General features: G+C 41.1%; 1 protein-coding gene across 1 annotated transcript in view; it reads right to left on the reverse strand.

Moving 5' to 3' along the window:
* Positions 1–24,734, reverse strand: part of atxn1a (ataxin 1a) — a 124,342-nt gene that overhangs the window by 85,159 nt on the left and 14,449 nt on the right. The window contains exon 2 of the mRNA XM_049601468.1: positions 3,976–4,163. The gene's annotated coding sequence lies outside the window, so the exon portion shown is untranslated. The remainder of the gene's footprint in view (positions 1–3,975; positions 4,164–24,734) is intronic.

Genomic DNA, 24,734 nt, shown 5'->3' on the forward strand with positions numbered 1-24,734 from the left:
CTTCATAAGACGTGTATTATTTACCCGTAATCATACTCTACAGTTGAACTCACTGTAACGCAGGATGCAACATAAGGCCAAACATGTAAACGCTATTGTCAAATGTTAGGTGACTGGATTCTACTTCCTCGGCAGGCAGCAAGACAAAAATGGATCCATCCCCTATATAGATGACTGACAGTCTGTATATGGTTCCCCCATTAACAGCCATTTTCTGACGTGTGTTGATCGCCACGACTTGCCGCCCAGCGTCATTGTTTGAGCTCTGAGACTGTCAGCCCTCCATCTGCTCATTTCTGAGGCTTTCTGCTCGGAGAAAAGCGACTGTCAACAGCGAATTTACAAAAGAGAGGGGGAGCAGAAAGAAGCAGGGGGTGTAAATGTGTAATTTCCATTCAGCTAGACTGATGGGTGAAGAAAGGAGGAGACAGGGAGGAGAGACAAGAGAGGGAGGAAATGAAGGGCACAGAGAGGTTGAATCTCTGTGAGTGAGAAAACATAAAACATTAACTTACACGACTGCTTTATATTCATCATTTTTACTTTATTACCTACTTTTCTCTCTATGTTTCATCTAAATCTTACCTTTCCTTTATACTTTTCCTCAGACGCTCCGCTTATTTTATGCCCCTCTTAGCTACTCCTCTCTGAATTGGTACAAAGTTAATTTAATAAACTAATTAGTCTGTACTTCAAAACATATTTGTATAGTTATGAAGATAAGTCCCTGAGCACACTGAAGTACCTCACAGCAGAATCTAACGATGCTGTTGGTGAGTCAAGTATAACCGTATACTGCGGAAGGGTGATAAACACAAAACTGTGTAGTGAAAAGCAGGTATGCTGCAACTAGGATGAGACTCAGAAGAGACTTTTCTTGGGGTTTAGTGATTTTTTTTAACCAATTAAACATCTGAATATCCGCAGTTTAATTGAAACTGGCACAAAAATCCAGTCTGTGCTTTGGTTGCGTTTGTGCGTAATCTTTTTCCCCTCACTAAATACATCTTCCATAAATATAACACCCCATCTGAGACACGAGGCACAGTGAGCAGCAGGAGGCAGAGGAGACAGGATTGGTCACAGCAGAGTCTTAGGACAGAGGAGACGAGAGGACATGAGAGGACACGAGCGGAGTAAGAGATGTGCCCACTGAGACGAAAGGCAGGGATTGGCTTCCTCACTGTTCTCAGTAAGCCTTTCTATTCATTCTGCTCTCCCTCATAGGAGAGAATGAAGCTTCAACACACAGCTGGTGAGACGGAGATAAAGGACTGACAGAGGAGCTTCAATAGATACAGTGCAGGGTGAGGATACAGAGAGGAGGAAAAGAGGACGGAGGGAGACAGCGCAGATGGAGAGTGGATAAAGACTGAGAGGAAGGAAGAGAGTTTGGAGGAAGAGACGACTGTATGAGTTCAGAGACGTCAGTGTGGGGTCAAGAAAAACACAATCAATAGACAAATCATATGAATAAAATAAGAGAGGGGAAGAAGAAGAGCTCAGACAGGCCATGAAAAGTTTTATCCTCTAGGCCACAAAAGAACGCATAAACCCAAACGGACATAAGCACGTCAGTTCTTCTGATATATTACATCTAATATTGACAAAATTCTCAACAACCCCACACATAAAACAGTGTAAATAGCTAGAAAATATCTAGTGCAGGCTTTTTTAATTTATTTTTTTCAAATTTTACTCTTACTTTTGATTTTTCTCTTGTGAAATGGACACTTCCCCCTCTTTATGCTTTCAAAAAACCCAAAATTAAAAAATCAGTGGGCCACCCAGCTTCAATAACAATGAAATTATGACACACAGAGAACAAAAAGTCAGTTACATCTGCTATGTCAGCTGTTATCTCAGGGCCCTTTCACACCCACCTCATTTGGTCCGGACTTTCTGACTTTTCAGTGTGAGCCGAAACCATTCAAATGAGCCAAGCAGCCGAACCTCAGTCCGAAAAAAACTTCAAACTTGAACCATCCATAATTGAAAACACTTTTCAAGTATTTTCCCAGAGGATGAGAGAGATGGCATATGAGAGGATGGGAGAGCAGCTCATGTAATGACAACAGAACGTATATTCATTGGGATAAACCCCTTGAGATGAACCATCCAGTTTTCAAGGGGGTCCTATGATGTGCCAGGTATAGGTATGTCATGTACAGTTCTTTAGTGCACTTGCATAAGTGCAATGTGAAACCAATAATTGGATCAAATGTTCACTGATCAGCCAAAACATTAAAACCACTGACAGGTGAAGTGAACAACATTGCTCATCTTGTTATAATGCAATGTTCTGTGGGGAAACTTTGGGCTCTGACATTCATGTGGATACCACCTGACACGCTCCATCCATCTAAACACCAGTGCAGACCAGGTACCCCCCTCATGGCAGCGGCACTCCCCAGTAGCAGTGGCCCCCTAGCAGGACAGTGCACCATGCAACACCAGAAAAACTGCTCAGGAGTGGCCCAAGAAACATGACCGAGACCTCAAAGCTTTGACCTTGCCTCCAAATTCCCCAGATTCCAGTCTGGGATGGGACATGCTGTTAACCCACCTCACAATCCACAGGACTCAAAAGATCTGAAGCCAACGCGTTGGTGCCAGACACCAAGGGACACCCTCCAGAGGTCCTGTGTCCATGCCTTCACAGGTCAGAGCCAAGTCCAGTCCAAGGAGGACCCACCGTAGATCGGGGCTACCTCTAGTGTACCAGCACGTCCCTCAAATGTTCGATCAGATTGGGATCTGGGGTATTTGGAGGTCAGGTCGACACCTTGAGCTCTTTGTCCCATTCCTTGGGTCATTCCTGAGCAGTTTTTGTGATGTGGCATAGTGCACTGTCCTGCTGGGGGGGCACTGCTATCAACAAGTGCCATTACCATGAGGGGGTTTACTTTGACTGCAATGGTGTTCAGGTGGGTGGAGCACATCAGGTAGCATTAACATGAATGCCAGGACCCAAGGTTTCCCAATGAAATATTGCACTGTAACAAGATGATCAATGTTATTCACTTCACCCACCAGTGGTTTTAATGTTTTAGCTGATCAGTGTATATAGTGCTAAAAAATGTGAACATTGGTTTGGACTTCCGGGTGTGACGAGGTCCTTAGATTGCTTTCACACTCGTAGAAGCTCATTTTGAACAAAGAAAGAAAAAGATGCATTGTTTCCATTTTGTGTTCACACAGTCTTTTTACTTATAAATAGGAGGTGGACGCTTTAAGTTACATGGACTGATGTTTAACTAATCTCTTGGACAGTTTGGTGAGTGTCATCCTGCATCATCAGCATCACCTGGACTCATGGGAAAATCTAACTCCGGTGACTGACAGCAGAACATGAGACACGCTGCTGCATCTCATGTATTTATCTTCTATGGCGTCACATGAAAGTACAGTACTCACAGAAAAAATTGTTGTCCAAGACTGTAACTGGAGGTGAGTAATGAATAGTGATGAACATTTCGAAAGAGGCTGAAAAAAGGCATCTTGTGCTTTAGTATTATGATTAGATAATTACTCTGTGGTCACTGCGTCTCGCTGCCAAAACCTGCTGAAACACGATCAATCCACAAACTACGTTTTAATTCCTTTTGACTTTCTGATTGATCAGGGAAAATCCCTGCAAATCCCATCAAATGTTTATGGATATGTGTTGCCATGGTTACCAAATGATCTTGCATATATTTATACATCTCTTGTACAGGCTTATACGATCAATCCCTTCAAAGTTCACCATCAGCAGATGGATTTAACAGCAGTTTAGCTTTTGATTGCATGTGAAAATCACATAACTGCCATCACAGGAGTTATTGGTTGCTCCACTTTGGTGCAGCTCATATGTGTGTGATGTGAAAGCCGAGTTTGATTGGCAGCCTAAACAAACCTGATAAAACGGGCAAATGCACTCGAGTTTATTTTAACTTAACTGAACACATTACTGGTGAGAACCTTCCGTCCTACCTGAGCAGAGGAGGCAGAGCTACTTGGGCGGAGTAGGTGGAGCCTGCTGCTCAGTTGAGAGCTGACAACCGACTGGAGTTGCAGTTCCTTGTGTGAAGTCTGGATCTCTCCACCAATGGGAGGGAAGCGTTCCGGGTGCCTGCGCCGTCTGTCCACGTCTGTCTGTCTGGAGGTGCTGTCACCATTCCCTACAGGGAAACACACAGAGATAGAGATAACGTTAACACCATTTTCAAAGTGCTCCTTACAGTATTCTATTATTTTTCCTGATATGATTATTGCTTGTTCTAGCTCAATTATCGCTACATAATAACTCAATCCCCTGCTATGCAATTAACCTTCATCCAAAGTGTTATTCTCCACAAAACGATTTGCTTTCAGGTTTAATGACAGTTATGCAGAACAGCAGCTTATGAAGAAATATAAACTCATGGTGACTATTCTGTGAGGTAGAGACAATCTGATTACTAACAACTTGCTCACTTAAAGAAGAATTTCACTGCTGGAAAAATGGTCTTCTCATAAAACTGGGCTGTCTACGTATTAGAAAGATGCAAATACTTTTAACATTGGTTCTACATGACCAGGGGAAACAGAGAAAAAGGGATGTGGCATTTGCTTTTGTGCAAGAGGTAGAAAAGATACAATACCAAAATGCACTGCGCCGCACCGGACCAATAAATGCTCCAACTCGTAGGTGACATAATGCAAGCTCCTCCGTTTTGACACAGAAAGCAGTATGGTGGGCGGATAGTAACCAACAATTTCACTTTATATTTAAACCGTAAGCTTCTGTTTCTGTTTCTGAAATCATTTTAGGTGAGAAACACACAATGTATTGACAGAGCAACACTGCTTAGTTTTACAGTTTGATGTGAGTTTGCGAGAGATGCAGAGACAGAGACGGAGACAGATAAAGAGAGAAAGAGAGAGGCAGCTCTTCTTCTAGATCTGCTCCTATACTCTTTGTGTGCATCTCGCAGACGTGCAATCTGTAATTTCAGCAACAGCCCCAGAGCCAGCCAAAATGCCTGTCATGTGGCGCATCTCAGCTAAGAGATGAGCGGGGAGATCTGGGCACTGGTAAGATGAAGGGAAGTTTACCATAGTTCATTTACACAAGCTTCTCACACTGTTATGATACAAAGCTGGTTGAAAATTGGCCCTCTTAGCGCTTGCATCCAGAATTCCTCGATCTTCCTAGTTAGCTGTCCAAAGTCAGCACGACAGTTCAGTTAATCTTTCAGTACTGACTTTGATGAAAAGAAAAAAAACATAAAATATCCTAACATTAAAAACATAAATGTAGTGTTGTGTGCTGTATTTTGCGACTACAACAACACACCAACACATTTAGTGATGATGATAGATGTGTGTAAATATTTCTCAGGTGTTCCCGAGAAAACAACAAAGCTCATCCAACATTTTCGATTATCAGTCAAACAGGGGAAAAAAACATTATTTCAAGGAAAATAACAGTAAAAAAGGGGATAGATGTTTTCTTCAAAGTGTTATTCTGTTAAACCAGATAGAGAATTACAGGGGTCCATCTCTGCAGTGGCGAAAGGTAGCTACGATGGGCCCCAGTGCACGCTCTTATGATGGGCCCTCGTGCACGCTATCCTGCACATATCATCTCGTATGACACCGCAGACCAAGTGTCCTAAACAAGACAGACAGCGCCCGATGTTCAAAAAATAACACCCATGCGTGCAGTAGCTGTTCTTTGATGTGATCTTAATTTGTGTGCAAGCCTGTAAGACGGCCACGTGCATCTGTGATTTTGTACAGTGGCTATCACTGTCTCCCTACTGTGCTATTCTCTGTCTCTCTCAGGAGTATTCAGAACAAACACCCATGCTATTTATACACTGACGCCCCATCGGCATAGCAACCACGCTTTGTTTACCCGCATGAGACACTGGTTAGAGGCATGTCCTCTTTTTTTAAAAAAAAAATAAAAACATAGTTATTTGGAGGCATTTAGGTCTCTTACAGTGTTTCACTTTGACCAAATGCCTCTGGTGAACTGAGAGCTATTATGATGAAATGGAAAGCGGGTAAATAAAACTAGTATTTCTCTGGAAACAAAATTTAGTTTGGTTGTTGGTTTTCTCGTTGTTGAGGTCATAGCCTGTTGTTGTTAAAATGTAATTTAATTTTTAGCTTCAAATGGTTGGTGTTATTTCCTGTACAGCACTGATGAACAGTCACAACATGAGGGATTAAATATACTGATTTAAGGCAGTTTCATAAAGCTTTATCATAGAAACTGATTTAACACAATAACAAACACACCACTGAGTAAATTCACATGCCCAGTAATACTCCACTATTATTCTGATTATGGCAATATTCGGAATTTGTCATGTAAAAGGCATATTCTGTTTGGATTTTTTCGAATTAGGCCTTTTTCCAAATGTAGCATTTTCCAATTAAGTCATGTGGGATATGCTGGTATTCTTAAGGTTTTAGGAGCACTCTTCAAACACGTATAGGTTTTTTGATATGAGCAAATATCGGACTGCCAACCTTTTCAAGAAAGTGGTTGAAGGAAGGAAAGAGGGAAGCTGTGTTCACGCAGTCGATCAAGTCTGCCACCGGTGGAAAACTCTGGAAATATCCTATCATGATGCTAAGAAGCAAAATGACACAACAGTTAGGGCCATTATAATAGAACAATGGACGTAGCTACCATGACATCACCCATTGGTTTTTTGACTGCTGTTTTGAAGCCTTGAGTTCAGCATTCTGGCAGTCGCCATCTTGGTTTTTTGGAGCCAGAGGTGATCATATTTGGACAAGAGGCTGGTGCTGTGGAGAAGTGAGGGGTGGATCTGACTCAAAGACTGTGGTAACACGTCACAAACAGCCTGTCAATCAAGCAGCCCCGCCCTTAAATATGCGTAGTTTTGGACCTTCATAAACTGTAAACGGGTGAGTTATGAAAGTTGAAATTAGCTAGAGACCAAAACGTTTCTTTTCCACCAGGCTGTGAACATGTTTATATCTGCTGTTAAATTGAGCATTTTAACACGGGGGTCTTTGGGAATTTACTCTGTTTTGGAGCCAGCCTCAAGTGGCCATTTGATGAACTGCAGTTTTTGGCACTTCCACATTAGCTTCATTTTTCAGCCTTGAACGTTGCTGTTTGGTTAGGGCATGTTAATTGGAGCATACACAGCTGCATGTAAATGGGAATATTAGTGGACTATTAATTATCATTAGCCATGTAAACTGCTTAGTAGGGATACTGTCTTTTTCGGAATAAGGGCAAATAAGGGTATTTTTGTACATAGCATAGTCAGTGTATTTACGTCCTGTAACATCTCTAACAACACTAAGAGCATCACACTTCTCCTTTTCTAATCTGTGTAAACATCATTTAAGGAAAAAATGCCATTTTAAGTCCAATGGATCAAACACTTACAGTTCAAGCACTGCCCAAACTATTGTTTACAATCATCACTAAATACCAAACTACTCAAGTGACATTCCACAGCAACCGAGAGCAGAAGACTACTGTATCAGGTATCATCCAGGTGTGAATCTAACTTTATGACTGTGTTGCAGGGTGTTCTCGTCAAAAGGCCGGTTTATCTCCCCTGTTTAAATAAATGTAGTAAAGTGCCTAATTTGATGCACAAGCACAGAGAAAAATGCTTGGTGCACTCATCCAACGCACTCCTCTCATTTACAGTAACCCTGGAGGCTGTTACCATAGCGACAAAGACATGTCCCAAGGTCACAGGGCGGAGCTGAGCATTAAGTTGAACCCTGAAACAAGGCATTGCCTTGGCAACGCAAAATCAGGTCAGTTGATCATGTGACAACAAGGCCCTGGGGACAGACACTGATACTAAAGCACACTTCTTCCTTGTTTATACTAAGTTGAGACAAACTCGGTAAACACACGGGTATGCAGGCATGTGAAACCTGTAGAACACCATGTACATATGAGTGAATACATACAGTATTCAGAGTCACGCACACACACTTACAGACCCACAACAATAGAAACGCTTGTACAAGCAAAGATATGAACACACAGAGTCCATGATGAAAAAACTGATGATGCAGTTTGAGCAAAGATTAAATACTAACTGTTTGACGTGTTACTGAATAATCTATGTACAACAAGCTGGGTGTCTTTGAGAAAGCACACTGTCATCTGTCACAGCCTGGTTGATAAACACAAGGTCAGCAGATCCTCTGCTTCATACTCCCTGACTTGTGACAGTCATGCTATCTGTTTCTATGTGCATTACCTGAATGTGAATTAAAATGACACTCATCACCTCAAAAATGCTCGGCATTAAAGGATGTACTGTTTTCCTAAAAAAAAAACAAAGTATAGAATCATGGAGAAGTAACCCCTCTCAGTCCTTAGCTCTTTGTACACAAAGATTGTGCCACAAAGTTTCTTCTTTATGCCAGCTTTGCATTTTTACATAGAACCAAACAGCGGCATCATTGCAGCTATCGCGTGAGATTTAGACAGCATGCTGGCATCACAAAAGTAAAAGAGGTGTGATGGGCGTGACATTTAACACAACAGCGTCAGCCAATAGTATGACATGGAACATACTTTGGCAGCACCATATAAACAATAAAAATGGCATTAACATGGCAGTAACAATCAGTGAATTTAGTTATATTTTTCTCAGATTCCAGCTGCTGCGAGAGGCAGCAAAACATCTTTTCATTTTATAGTTATGGTTTACTAATATATGTAAACCGTCCACGGTATGAACAGTGGTTACATGAGCCACAAAACCAGCCACAACTCAGCTCTGAGCAGAGTGACCGTCAGCTATTGACCAATCAACACACTGCAGTGTTTACAGCTCCACCTTTTAGTACCAGATTTGTGAGCTAGGTACCCCAACAGAGGGGGGACCAAAAACGCTAACAGCACGGAACAGCTCCATTGGTGCCATCCACAACTTTTCACAGTGGAAACAGAAAAAATACATACCAAACCGAACTGAAGTGTACTGCTTAGTGGAATCGGGGCTCAAGAGACACAGTGCCGAATAAAGGCAAAAATGGCAAGGCGTAGGCCGACGAGAGTGAATCTAGGGTTGGCTTTTACTGTCATTTTCCCTGCCAAGCCTGTAAACAAAATAAAGTAACAATCAAAGTATACCTTTAAGTTTAATATCCTAAAACAACAACTTTTTTTGCTAGTTTTCGTTTTGTTTATGTTGTAAATGTTGTAAAGACAATTGCAGATTAAGATTGGAATTAAAATATTCACAGTAAATAAAGCTCAACTTCTAAAATGGTCAACATTTTCATTTAGAACTGTCTAAAACATGAAGTAGAAGAATAAGTAAACAAGATTACAGTGACACCGAATGCCAGCTTTCTGTCCTTTTTCTATTGATTGCTACCAAAGAGGTCTTACGGTTCTATTTACACTACGGCTTAAAATCCTTTAACTGTGGGAACTGTCCGTACTATTAGTGTAGATAGACAACTTAATTAGCATAGTAAACATACCTGGCTCTTATCTAACAGCACTGTGAAACCGTCGTCCGCAGCATGGATCATGAGAATGCAGGTTGTGAACTTTGTGTGTAAACAAACGCGGGGCTGAACTTATGTAACAGCGTGATCTGTTCTTCGATCACTGAATGAGCGTAACTGGCAGCTGATGTGGAGGCGCTCAGAGCCGAGCCACCAGACTGGATTTTCCAGTGAAATGTGATAATTGATCAATGTACAGTTACAAGAGGAATTTAAATCAAATCCTTTGCATTTGACTGGAACGCTAGTTTAGTGTAATGTGTGATACTGAGCTATAGCAGAGTGTGCTGCTAGGCAGACTGATGGCTCCACACACACACACTTCCCTTGCCGTTAGATCAGGATGATGAAGATAAATGAATTAAACCTCTGCCACATTGAAATGAAAAGGTTTTGCCTACTGATATCCAAACACAGATTTCTCCATATTGCTCTGTTAGCTACTACAACCCACAAACAGTGAAGTGCGATTTATATGACAGGTGTGGATTGCTAGTCGCCCAAAGTCTCATTTGATTGGATGAACTTTTGTGAGCGCAGGATGAGTCACCAAAGATTTGAAAGATTGATGACGATTTTGATGTATAAATACTCTCATACAGATATTTGACAGATATTTGGCAAACAACAAGAGATAAATTATCAATTAACACAAGGAGACAAGATTAAAACTGGCAAAATTGATTTTTTTCATTTCATTATGACTTCAAAATCTTCTAATAAACCACCTCCTCCCATAAATTCTTCGGATCGATCTTTGGATTTCATTGCTGAAATCAATACAGGGGCAGAGCTTTCACCTGGATTCACCTTGTCAATCTGTTTCATGGAAAAGAGTGGTCCGCATACAACACACACACACACACACACACACACACACACACACACAGGCTTGTAAATACACGCACACAACTGCAAGTTTTTCCTCCTACTCAGCAGCCTAGGATTCAGTTCCCTGTCTGTCGCAAAACACACTCAATAATGCTGGCAGCCTGTGTGTGTGTGTGTGCGCGTGTGTATGTGTGTATATCTCCATGTGCACCTATGAAACCATGCCCTGCCCCTTTCAGTCTGCCTTCCTATTGGTCCCCTGCCTGCTGTCCCTCTGTTGCACACAGGGTTGGACACACATGCACGCACACACATTACACACGCACACTCAGAGACACAGCAAGCACAGCTGTCAACAGAGCCATAGGTGGGTTGTGCGTGCGTGCGTGTGTGTGTGTGTGTAATGGGGAGCAGAGCAGTATCTCTTGCAGGATTACACCCTGACCTAGCTTGTCTGGCTAATGCTTCTGTTACCATCGACAACATCCACACTGCTACTAGACAGAGAGGGACATAAGAAACTTGACTCTCTAGGTATTTAGAGCTCGTTTTATGGTGTTTTTCATGACTGTCTTTGATATGAAATTTCTACCTGTACATCTCTGTCACATTTAAAATCACATCAGCTTCTGTTCTCACACGTTATTTGTTTTTTTGCTTCTATTTATGCGATTATTAATTAAAATCTTTCTCAGGAGGCTCAGAGGGCACTCCACGCTCCCCTGTGGGCTTGTTTGGCTCCATAAGCATGTCCTTCCTTATGGTGCCTTTGTTCTCTATTTGTATCTTTGTATGTAGATGAGAAATAAACCAACACCCTCAAATAAAAGGAACGGACCAAATGCACCAGAAGGCAACTGTCCTCAGAAGGGAATTCCACTGGAACTGTCTCTTACTTGGCCATTCTGCAAAAGATACAATGTAACAAACAAGCTGTTTTTCTGGTTTAGTATGCGTCATAAGTGTTGGCTTCCAAGGACTGAGGAAAGTGCAGCGTTGCAAAGTTCTTGGATTGCACTGCAGGCTCCGGGTTCACTGGCTGCACACAAAAAGACCAGCAACAAACCGGCCAACAATAGGCTGGTTAGTTGAACACAACCCTGTCTGAACCAGCTTACTTTTACATCTACATTGGAGACCTACAAAAGTCATGCATGAGCACCTTAAGGACCTCTTTCAGATAACTACACGGTTTGTACACAACAGTGATTCAGATCTGTAGGAGACTCTCCAAGTATACACAGGAACATTTTAAATTACAAAAATGACAGCTAATAATGAATAACTAAATTGCATTAACATTACAAAATATAACTGAATATTATGGCATAGGGCCAGACAAAATAAAATATCACAACATTTCTAGGCTTCACACAATATATATCTAGATATTTTGAAATCACCTCTAAACTACTAAATATTAAAATACTACAATAAACCTGAAGAAGCTACTGTTATATAATAAAGTTAAATAAAGTACTGTTATGATTAAGTTAAATAAAATAAGTTATAATAAATTCAAATAAAGTACCAGTACAACAAAGTTAGATAAAGTACTGCTGCAATTACTAAATTAATTAAAAAATACTGTTATGATAAAGTGAAATATACTTTTACTACAATAAAGTTAAATAAAATATCATTATAATTAGGTTAAATAAAGTACTGGAAGAATAAAGTAAAATAAAATACTGTTACAATTAAGTAAAAAAAAATACTGTTATACGTAAGTTAAATAAACTACTGGAACAATAAAGTAAAACAAAGTACCATTACAATAACGTTAAATAAGGTACTGTTATAATTAAATTAAAAAATACTGTTATAATAAAGTTAAATTTACTACTACTACAATAAAGTTAAATAAAATACTGTTATAATTAAGTTTTAAAAAAGTACTGTTTTATTAAAGCTAAATAGACTATTGGGACAATAAAGTAAAATAAAGTACTGTTATAATAAAGTTAAAGTATTATTGTAATGTAATAAATCAAAGCAGAGCCACTGGTGCAGGAAGTGTTGATGTTTTTGCTGAAGTATAAACGCTTCGTGCAGCTGCAATCATTGTCAACATCTGCATATTTATTCTGTTTCAATTATTTCATCTGTTGTTTGTTTGGATTTTTCTTTGGGTTTTGTTGCAGACACATGTTCAGACATAAACAAGGTCTCATTATTATCTAAATGAATTACATTCGACTGCTTTAGCAATGCTGTTTGTGAACTAAAGCTCAATAAATAAAAATGAGAAAAGCAGTGACAGGGACAGTGTGAAAAGACGACCAACACGTACAATGAGACTCGGAGAGAAACACGTACTACCTCTTCGGTTATGCAACTCACTCACTAACCCTCAGCACTATCACTGGAGGTCAAAGTTCAGCTCTCTTTAAAGCTGCCCAAATGTGCTTCTGTGTACCTGATGTTCACGCTTTGCCCTGCTGATAAACACAGACACGTCTCCACTACCATTCTTACAGCATGCTCACGATGCAAAAGCATGCCTGGCAACCTAGATAGCACAGATAGTAGAGCAGCTAAAACAGACAATGACACTGTGGCACTCTGTACACAACTTGGATAAGGCAGACTGATGTGCAGAGATAAATGATGACATAAAACACTCCTGCACACAGTATTGAGACATCATCATCTGACAGAGGTTTAGGCCGGCTCACTCTTAGACTCTGCTATATTAGGCCTCCGCAGGTGGGGACTTTAATTGAGCATCTCCTGATGTCATTAAACCTGCTGTGAGAGAACAACAGCTGGATAATGTGCCGATGTGGTCACATTACTTTACACACAAATTTACAAAGTCAAGTTGATAAACTGTCAAGGTTGTTCGTAATGTGATTTAAATAGAAGGAGTCTCTGGCTGAATGTCTGTGTGTACGTCCTATTTTCTAGTGGTGTGTTATGTACGCATTGTGTAGTGTGTTGTGTCACTCTCCATCGCTTGCTACAGTACGAGACTCCCTAAAAACACAAGGTTTTTGTTATTGACACATATGAGTGGATTTTTGTTGTAGGACATAACTTGGTCCATCTCAAAGGTGAATATATTTAAGCACTATTTAGTTGTACAAATTTTACAGTATAATGTTATGATGGTCAACTTGAAAACTGATCAGCAGTTAGGTAAAAGTCATTTGAAAATCTGCAGGGAAGTCTAATGTTAGTCACAGTTGCAGCCATGCAGCAGTACAAGGCACAACAATCTAAGGACGCATTCACACTGGCACTATTTGGTCCGCTTTAAACTAACCCTGGTCCGCTTCCACGGATAGTTTGGTTCGTCTGAAGTGGTGTTAACGCTCATTCGAACTCTGGTGCGGACCAAACGAGCAAACCCTGGTCCAGTTGAAAACTGGAGGTCTCGGTTCACTTGCAAGTGGACCCTGGTGCGGCTCGTTTACAGTTGGAAATGCAAATGGAATATCCAGCGAACCAAAGAGAGGAAGTGAACCAAAGAGAGGAAGTGACGTAGAGCGCATTGCATTTTGGTGTTTGGTGTTTTTATGGTGACCAAGCCGGCTGAAGGGGATGGATTTCTGTTTTCGGTCCCAGCCAATCGATGAGCCGGGTTTTCTTCTTCCTCTTGATTTTTATCTTCCTGGTCAGTGGTCATTTCGCGCAATACCACCCCCAAGCGAGCAGCTGTTGTAACTGCGTGACGTTGTCAAGGCGGTTTGGTCCGCTTTAAAAAGTGCAGTGTGAAAGTGAACCGAACCAAATGAAGGTGTGAAATTTTTCGGCATTCCCCGCCCCGTCCCCCGGACTATCCTGGTGTGAATGCGCCCTAAGTGTATCTTTGTTAATCAGTGATCACCAAAAATATCTTTAAAAGTCATCTCTGTTTAAAGTTAGTTAGGCATGAGGTCTCCTCTAGGTTAAGTCTCGGGATTAAGGTAAAGATTATATTAATAAACAACTTTTTACGTTACAATGTTGCTAGCTTGATGACCCACTGCGAGCTGATGAAAATGAGCGTGCCTGTTTTGGAACTGTGTTAAATTGCATCGTCCCTCACTTAAAACTAATACAAATACAAATGCACAAGGCGCGCAACATTGAGTGATGCAGGATGTAAGCCAACGCCCCCAGGTGAAACCAGATGTTTTTAGGGAGTAGCATTGCTCGCTTCAGTACATTCAAGAAGAAATGCAGAAAGAGAAACTGGAAATGTAACATTGTAGGAAACTCAAAATATTTCAAGCATCAAAACAACACTTCTGTCTCTGGAGTTAGCCTGGTCCCAACTAGCTAGCTGTTAGCAAATGGCACATATACTCTGGCTCATCTCGTCGTCACCTTTCCCTTTGTCCTCTTTTCTCTCCTAAGATCTCACATCTTCTCTCCTTTTATATCTACTCTCCTTATTTCCTCTCCTCATCTCTCTGTTCTTATACAAGTATTCACCAGGGTGACACATCACAACATAACAACACCAACCATGACACGTGACAGAGATGTGAGCGAGGGGGAATAAAATACAGAGAGCAGAACGGTGTGCTGCATGAAAGAAAAGTGTGTGAAAGAGATAAAAAATTAGTGAGAGATAAAAAACCGGAGTGAGCGACAGAGAGAGGAATTCCTCCATTACTTGTCTTCATGTATGTACTGTATTAACCTCTGAACACACGTGAGTGAAGAGCAAACATGTGTAAGCGAGACTGACAGAGTGCACCAAACGCTGAACATCAGAGCACAAGCTGCCACCTGAGGGAATTACTCAGCATTCCTCAGTCGAGCCGCGTTAGCACAGAGGGCCTGGAGATGCAGAAGTCGCAGGGAGCCCGGCTTTGATCGCCCCCCTAAGATCCCAACACCGGTATACAGGGAATATGCTGGGAGGGGGGCCTGCAGGGAGCACACACACAGACACACACACACACACACACTTACAGAATCACGTCTTCAAAGTGTTTCACACACTTGCACAAACTGCGTTATTTGACTTACATTTTTCTAAACATTCAAAAGACATACATGCTGCCCACGCATGCATAGTAATTACTGCTTTTGATCTTTTCTCAAGTCTTTTTCTTTCACTCACATACTATACATGCAGCACACACGCGCACACACACACACACACACACACACACAAACGGTAACACATTGATATGAAAAGCTCTCAATGTCATCTCAGAGTAAATCATCTCTTCACTTCATCACACATACTTTCCAGTTCAAAACATCATACGCATCAAACTTTCCTCACAAAGAAGACACAAAATAATATTAACCAACCATCTATCAACCATCCATCACTGAAATGTTTTAAATATAAAGTATACTAGGAGAGTAAACAGCTCTTATGCGCCAGGCCAGCTCTCTAGCAGTAATCTGACAGTGAAGCAGACGGCAGGTATAATGGCCAGATTACGGATGTTCTAACACCATATTAAAGCGAGGGGATACAAGCTGCTGCTGCTGTAGGAGCAGGTGTCAGGAGACCTCATTTAATGCCTTGACACAAACTTTTAATCTCACTCGCCCCCACAATTTTGTTCCTGTCGGAGAGCTCTGAATGACGAGTCAACCTGTGCTCTTTTTCTTGTCCGTCATGCTTTTAACTGTGGTGAGAGAGCCGTTTCATTTTGACGGCTTGATTGCTTATATAAGTCCTAAAGTTCATTGGTTAAGGACAAACTCTGCAGTTGTGGTGGCAAACTTTGATGTGGCATCTTCCTGAAAAGTGAAACCAGTGAAAAAAACCAAAGTGAAACCAAAGTAAAAGTAAAACTATGGACATATATTTTTGGATCAGAGAGGAGATGGGGTGATCTCGGAAATAACCAATGAAGCACAAAACTTAAAAAAAAGCTTCTTTGTTTGAAGGCAAATCTAATTTGTTAGACAGCACATAATAGAAAAATAGGGAAGATCAGATAGCGCTATTTCAAGTTCTGCAATGTTCCAGACTCAAACCCATACAGAAAATGAAAACGTCATGCACTACAGGCCACTGGTGCAAAAAACAACACCAAAATACTTGATTTGCATGGTAGCATAACTGAGAAGTGATAGTGGGTCATACACAAAGCAGCTGAAAAGGAAAATCCATCTCTTCTTGTTTAACAATTGCTGGGCCTCTCCTTTGCATTATTTCTCATGCTGACCAAGTTTTTAAATGGTGGAAGAAGAGTTCATCTTAAAGGAAATTAAGTACTTGAAGTAAGTAGGCATGGGAATAGAGAAGCGCTTCTAGTTGAGAACCGGTTCCAAATTGTCCAATTCACTGGAATCGTACGCCTCTGAGCTTATCAATTGCTGTTATCAATGCTGGCATGTTTTTCTGTGCTTTGCAAAACAATGATAGTCACGCTCATGCCTACGTTGCAGGAAACTTGCAACAACAAGGAGTAATGGTGAAGAGGAAGAAACAGTATCCAATATGCCAAAACATCTTTCTACACAACATGGGCTTGATAGAACAGTGTGCGAGATTTAGGGGGATTTAGCGACATCTACTGGTGAAGACAACAGATTGCAGCCAGCTGAAACATCTCCCGGTAAGACCTCCTTCAGTGTTCTTTGTTCATGAGGATTTATCAGGAGCCAAATTATCTGCAGAGGTCACTTCCTCTCGAAAACAAACAGACCAGGTGATTAAAACTGGTAGAAACACTGAATAATGCAGTTTCGCATGATAAATTGGTGCTTCTCCAACGCTGTCCAGCTCGTCACAGACGGGCAGCTAGCCCAGCACCTGCTAATCTGTGCTCATCTTTTTTCTCTGATAATTCAATGTGCACTTCCTTTTTTTTGATGCATATGTTCAGGAGAATTAACCACAGAGGTCTCTTCTTCTACAAAACAAACACACCAGGTGATTTAAACCGATAATGAATAAAGCAGTTCATATTTAAAAATCACTGTTCTTTTTCGAGTATTGCTTGTCGCAAAGGGGCTGCTAACTAGAGTGGCCGAGGTGAAAACACCATTGGCCCTATCTGGAGCAAGTGTTTGGTTTGTCCATTCTGGGCTACTGTAGAAACATGGCAGTGCAACATGGCGGACTCCGTGGACAAGGGCCCACTCCATATGTGAATATAAACGGCTCATTCTAAGATAACAAAAACAAATAACCTTTTTTTCCCACACAGAAAATTAATCAGGAATCAATAAAGACCTGGACTTGAATCACGCTATAATTTGCCAGCCCAGCTTTTGTGCTCATATTTGTATCTATCATGTTTCTCTCTGGACACTGAAGAGAGTTGACTTTAAGAAGATAATAGTTATTATGGGGTTCACAGCACGACCTTAGGAAGTCACCAGTACACATCATCAAGCACCACGGCTGTGGCAGGTTCCTGCTGGCAGTGCAGGTGCTCACATGCACACACTTAACACACACTAAACACATACACACATGGATACACAGACACATGGCCAGAACACTACCGGTACCCCCTCCCAACCCCACTGATGTACACAGATAAAAATGCACACACAGAGACACACACACACACAAAGTGCAGGTGCTCACACTGCCCCACCAGCTGTCCCTCGAGATCCTGCTACAAGGTCTGATGACCAAGACAGAGAGGACAAAGGAACAGGGAGACTACAAGGAAGAGGACTGAGCAGACGCCAACACTGACAGGTGTGTGTACTATGTGTGTGTGTGTGTGTGTGTGTGTGTGTGTCAGGTCATGGCTCACTTCCAACATGCTGCACTGCCCTTAACCCAAATAAAGTCTGCTTATCTTTGCTTAACCTTGACTACCAGTGCTGTGTGTGTATATACATGTCTGCATGCATGCGTGTGTGTGTGTGTGTGTGTGTGTGTGTGTGTGTGTGTGTGTGTGTACTATGCCCTTGGTGGCCTCTGACAGAGTATTAATGCAACATGTTCATTTGAATCTGCAAAATCATCAAAAAACAAGCCCAGGGAAAAAAAAACATAAAAAGATTTACTCCTGCAGAAATCTGAACCCAAACACATTTTTGGTCAGTACAGGTGGTGGTTGCAACTGTTGACGTCATTGACGTGTCATGTCAGCCACATGACACGTCGTGAAACACTGTTCTCTCTCACTTCTACAAAGGACTGACAATCGGTTATGTAACCAAGGTCACAGGGTCAGAGCAGCTAAACACAGCGCGGCCACACCCTGCCTGGCTGTTAGCATTCCATAGTGAGATACACTGTCAATACTTGTCAGGCTGGAGATGTACAACACTGCTGTCCTGGCTCCAGGGGCCAGGCTCAGACACGTCTAGTGTGACCTATCCTCCGCCTGCAGTTACACACAAAAGAGCCACGAGAAAATGCAAATACCCCGGGCAGATTGTAGTAAAAGACAACAAATAGTACTAAACGTACCAGTTGAATCAGGTCGTTAAAGTTTCAGCAGTGTTTTGCTTTCTCTGTTTTATTTATTTGTTTTATTCCCATGACCAGGAAGCAAATGGACAAATGTTTGGTTTACATGTCACAGGAGAGAAGAAACAGTAAGATCTACTTCCCCCCCCTTGAGCCAAACCACACACAATTTTTGAACATTTACTATTTAATACCGCAGTGCTACCCTTTGTCCTTAAAGAGAAGGATAATGATTTTCATTATTTTCTGTCATATATAATGTGACAATGTCAGATGTCATATTAAACGCGGACAAAGTTTCAAATAATGAAGTAAAAGTATGTTAAACACACAATGCTACTTTAACTTTCTCCCCAGTTTCTGATCATACTCGTGCTGGAACATGTCCAGTTTTGTTTGGAAGCTTTTATTGGTGATTTTTTTTACAGTAGAAAGTGCTGCTACACTCGATTAGTCATTTCCGTGGCTGCGATGACGATACAGAGTCACCGGCTTCATCAATGCCCATTGTGCTGTGATTGACTAGCATTAACCCTGGGCATGTTGACATACCAAGTGCTTGCCAAAGACAGCAAAGTAGGGCTGGACTAGGCAAAGAATGGGAGAAAAAAAATTGCGCAAGTCGCCAAGATACGAAAGCTGACCAATCAGAGCAGACTGTGCTTTTTTCAGGAAGGGGGGCTTAAAGAGACAGGCGCTGAAACGAAGTATCTCAGACAGAGGCTGAATACAGGCAAATACAAGTGTTTTTTATACATTAAAGCATGTTAAGATGTTCTAGCAGAGATCCCATAATACAAGTATGAACCTGGAAAAGAGCACAACAGGTCCCCTTTAATTCTGTGTCTGCTGCTCTGGTGAGGGAACCCATGGCTCAAACATTTTCACAATGTTGGAACTAAATACTGCTCTATTTTTAAAGATGATAGCTACCTTGAGGCAACAATGGAAACCACTGAGATATGGTTTCACTTTTAAATAAAAAATATCTGATTCAAAATATGTTATGCACTTCTCCTATCTCTCTCTGTGTATCACAAAATACAACATACCGCTTCACACTTAGAGGGGAGGCGTGCTGAAGCGGCTATATATTATATTGTGCTCGTTTCAAGTACAATGGTGCAGTTGCTTGTGGCAGCTTGTTAAGATGGGTGTTAGTCACAGGGATGGGCACCATGGGGCTACAAACTGCTACAAGGTCATACTGAGATTACATTGGCGGAGGGTCCAACAAATAAAATGTTCACTCACACTAACACACACAATGTCACACAGAGATTGTAGCTAGCTGCTGATGGCCCTGCTAACTTTATTTGACATGTAATTACATTTCCAACTCTAATTGACAAGTAGATCTTTTGGAGTAATTAGTAATGTTGAATTTTAGGAACAATCCAAGTCTGTATTTAAGTATAAATCATGAGATTTTTTTTTTTTTTTTTTAAAAATACATATCCTTAAAGGAGCAGTTCACCCCAAAATCAAAAATACAGTTCATAATTTTCTTCTTACCTGTAGTGCTGCTAGATTGTTTCAGTGTGAGTCGCCAAGTGTTGGAGATATCAGCTGTGGAGATGTCTGCCTTATCTTGAATATAATGGAACTAGATGGCACTCAGCTTGTGGTGCTCAAAGCGCCAAAAAATACATTTGAAAACTCAGTATCAATGTCTCTTTCCAGAAATCATGACCCAGTTACTCAAGATAATCCACAGAGATTGTTGTGAGCAGTTTCATGTAGGAACTATTTTCTTTCTGACAAACCACCCACCAACCGCATCAATGCGCAGAAGGAAGCGTGCATCAACTGCTAGCTCGCCGAGTACCTGAGCTAACTCACATTACAACTCAGCTGAGGAAAACGCCATTAATGTTTAAATCTTGCGCTGTCATGAGCCTTTTGTCCATGAGTAGATGCACTCTTCCTTCTGCATACAAACTGCTCATAACAAGGTCTGTGGATTATCTTGAGTAACTGGGTCATGATTTCTGGAAAGAGACATTGCTGATGAGTATTTCAAATTTAATTTTTTGGCACTTTGAGCACCACAAGCTGAGTGCCACCTGGTTCCATTATATTCGAAAGAAGGCGGACATCTCTACAGCCGATATCTCCAACACCCGGCACCCTACACCAAAACAGTTTAGACTGATAAACAGCACTAGAGGTAAGAGGAAAAATGTGTGTTTTTGATTTGAGGGTGAACTGTCCCTTTAACATTTACATAATTCATATAGATGTCATGATCAGCTCTTGTATTTTGTCCGTCTTTCCGTCAAAATCTCAGAAAATAAATTCATCTCAGCAAGCAATCAAAGTTCAATCCAGTGAATCACTGCCAACAAAACCAGTTGCAAAAGTTTAAACGAGGACAGTGGTGACTGATTCTGCCTCTCTGTGTACAAGAAAAGACATGTGCATTAGAGAGAAAACACACAGACACACACACACACACACACACACACACACAGGGAAGTCTCGGTTCAGGGAGCTCTAAGTGCAATCTCTTCTGACACATACTGTACCAAAACCCTCTCACACACTCACAAATTTATACGGATACAGTACACACACGTGCGCACACACACACAGACACACACTCAGGAGTGCCCCGAGTGTCTATACATGATTAAAAGACTGAAAGTGGGGCAGGCGCACAGTTCTCGCTCTGTGAAATTACTGCAGTTCCTTTCAGCCCACCTCGAACACGCACACACACACACACACACACACACACACACACACTCACATACAACAGGCTCTATGTCCAATAAGTGTGCACAGCTACACACACTCACATTTACACATCCACAAGCCATATAGCATTCAATAATTGAGTGATTCCCCCGATGAAGCAGCACGGGGAGAGGAAAGCACAAGAGCCAACCAGTTATTGGTGCTGGCCACAAGATATGACCAAATTTTTAAAAATATCAGCCCCCTCCTTTTTTATTCACCGACCCACTGAGTTAATGTCTTCCTGGTGTTTTGCACTTAACTGGATGGTGGACATTATTATTTTATAACAGCATTCTGTAACACCCCAAAAATGAGACATTACGTTCCTCACCGGGTACTGAGTGGAGGTCTACAAACTTGTGACTGGTTTCACTATATAGTGTTGCATATTTCAAAAGTAGCTTCTACAAAGCATGTCAGCTGAGCACAAATTAAAGGATCAATTTAAAGGATTAAAAAAAAGATATACCAGGGAATTAAAAGGCCTCATTAAAGTCAAATGAGTGGTCACGATGCTCAGCTTGCTGTTGATGCACAATTGCAAAATGCTGCTTGGTGAGATATTTAGAAATAGCCTAGTCAGACATTATTAAGCTCTTGCATCACTCTGATATGCTGTAACTTTTTTTTATCTCTGCCGTCGAGGGATCATCTGGACATTTAGTTTGTGACCTCTGAACTTTTCACAGAAAACAAAGTCTGCAAACTCTGCAGGCACCAACAGTAGATCTCACAAATTTTAGATGACAGTTTGCTTTCCCAGTGCTCAACTGGTCAAGTAAATCTGATGTTTTTATTTAGATACCGAACAGACATGAGGCAACAGTGTACGTGTGAGATTTTGTACAATGTGATTTTAGATATTACTGAGATATCCAGTGCAGTTCCTACTTCTATAGATATAACTGGCTTGTTCTGGGTGACTGCTGACTGAAGAAAACATACTTATGGTATATATTATGCCAATATATTCCCCTAAATCCTACACACTGGACCTTTAAGTGTTGTGACACACATATTTTGAAACAAAGCGCTTCAATTAACTTCAGCGTTTTTCCCCTGTTCCCATGACAAAACTTAACAACCCTCCTAAAAGATGGTCAGACATATTTTCACCAGCTCCAACTGAGTCATACGCAATGTTGAGAATCAGGCTGGAAATCTTCCATGACTCAGAGCAGCTTGGTCTGGGAGACATGGCTGAAATTACTTCTGTTATATTCAGTAACACGGAGTTACAAGAAGAGATGCCAGAGATATATATGATATCAGACCAAAATTAGCATTTGCATGATTTTCCCAAATGCTAAAATTGATCTGAGCCACGTGTAGCATTTCAGAATTTAAAACTGTAGGTATTTTTTCTGTTTTTTTAGTATATGCTTTATCTCTAGAAAACTCACTCACAGCTTTATCATATTTGTCAGTTCACGAAAAAATGTTGTCTTTAACATAGGCTGTTCGGTCAAGAGCAACTGATGTAAGTTTTACTTTGTATAGGAGATGAAAAAGTGACACTAGTGCAAGTTACAAATCTTCTACCGTGCGCAGTCGAAGGTAATTCTCTAAGAAAACCAGACAGCCTGAGCTGAGCCACATCTGGTCAAAACCTTTTTTTTTTACATCTCGTGGGGCTTACAAACAGAAAAGCGCATAAATGAGCACAGGACACAAGCTTACTACTTTTACGAGGCATTATGAAACTGTGCCTCAGTTTTAAAAGATTATAAGTAAACAACAACAATATAAACCCTACAAATCTCCTCTCCAAAGCTGGACCAGAGGGGACTGAGCAGTATTACTATTGGTGGACACTAATCATGTGTTGCTCTTGGCAAACACACTTAGGACGGAGAAAAACCTTTGCAAAAAGTTCAAATAGAAAACCTGCAAATCCAGCAGCTTCTTAGCAGTCTTGTGCAAGGTTTCGGAGAATTAGACCATAGGGTGTTTGTGGGAGAGGGGACTTGAGTTTCTGTGTTGTGATTTGGGGATGGAAAGAGCGCTTTTGCAATGTGAATCTTTGAACTTGTGCATGTGTCCAGTTTTTGATTGATCATTCAGCTGAAAATGGGCAATTCTGTTTCAACATCACCACCAGATAAACAGAAAAAGTAGGTGCAACACCACAAATGATAGCCTGTGGGTCATGTTGATAAAGTCTAGACTTGTTGCTGGTCAGCAGATAGGAAGTGAGATATATTCACACTTAAACACATGCACATTTAATATGCTTCTTAATGCTTACATATTAAAAATAAGCACATAGCAGACAATGCACACGCTGTTACTTCTCGTGTTTTTAATGCATTTAGGCCAAGGTAGAGGCACAGGCTTCAGCGCCCTCTCTGAATAGGGGAACTGACAAGGAGTAGTATTTTGCAAGCCTTTTTCTTAGGTGTCCCTGACATCTGTAGTTTCCTCACTATCAATATAAGGTCATCACCCAGGCAGCCAAATATAAACACCAGCAGTAAGCACTAACAATCAGGCTGCAAGACAGTGGCTCATACTTTGTAACCTTATTGTGCAATATCATCCTCATAACTCAAATGTACAGCCAAGCGCCAGAACAAACACCTGCCTTGTGCTCATGCACAATGACAACATCTGCTATAACTTGTAAGTTTTCAAAACACTTACTCTTGCATGGTTACTAATGTATCAACCACTCTGTCATGTCTTGCTACATAAAGTGGTTTATATTAACACTATAAAATATGTGTGATGCGTACAAAGATGAGGGAACCTATTAGGACACAACGTCTGGATCATGGGGAGGATGTGTAATCTGGCTTTAGCTCTGAAAATCACGTCCTCGTTGAGTTCTTGAATATCTCATTAGAAACAGAATGATAAGCGTCAGTAAGTTCAAACCCGTTCACTGCTAATCCACTAGGGTATTAGATCTTAGCTGATGTTCAGTGTCATAGTGAATCACAGTGGCCTTCACGTGGGCCGGGGTCAATCTAGTTCTAGAAAAAAAGGTCATGGAGTTCAGATCAGTCTGAGCAAACCTCAAATTCAGCAGTGTGTGTCTGTGCTGCCACTGTTTCCTTCAGAGGCCCAGAAAACCTGGCTTTCCCCTTTTTACACAGAGATCTGACATTCAGTCATGGGACGATATACAACTTAATCACAAATAGCGATAAAAACACTGACAGTATGAAGTTAGTTGATCATGGTAAATTCTTCCATCATTGGAGTAATTGTAAATATCCGCATCGGTGTAAATATCACACAATGTTGCTACGACCAGTACTGGTCCAGACAGTTTCTGCCCTTGGAGGCTGGAATTTGGCATTTTACACAC

Source organism: Epinephelus fuscoguttatus, linkage group LG17 (assembly GCF_011397635.1).
Source record: "Epinephelus fuscoguttatus linkage group LG17, E.fuscoguttatus.final_Chr_v1".
Lineage (NCBI taxonomy): Eukaryota > Metazoa > Chordata > Actinopteri > Perciformes > Serranidae > Epinephelus > Epinephelus fuscoguttatus.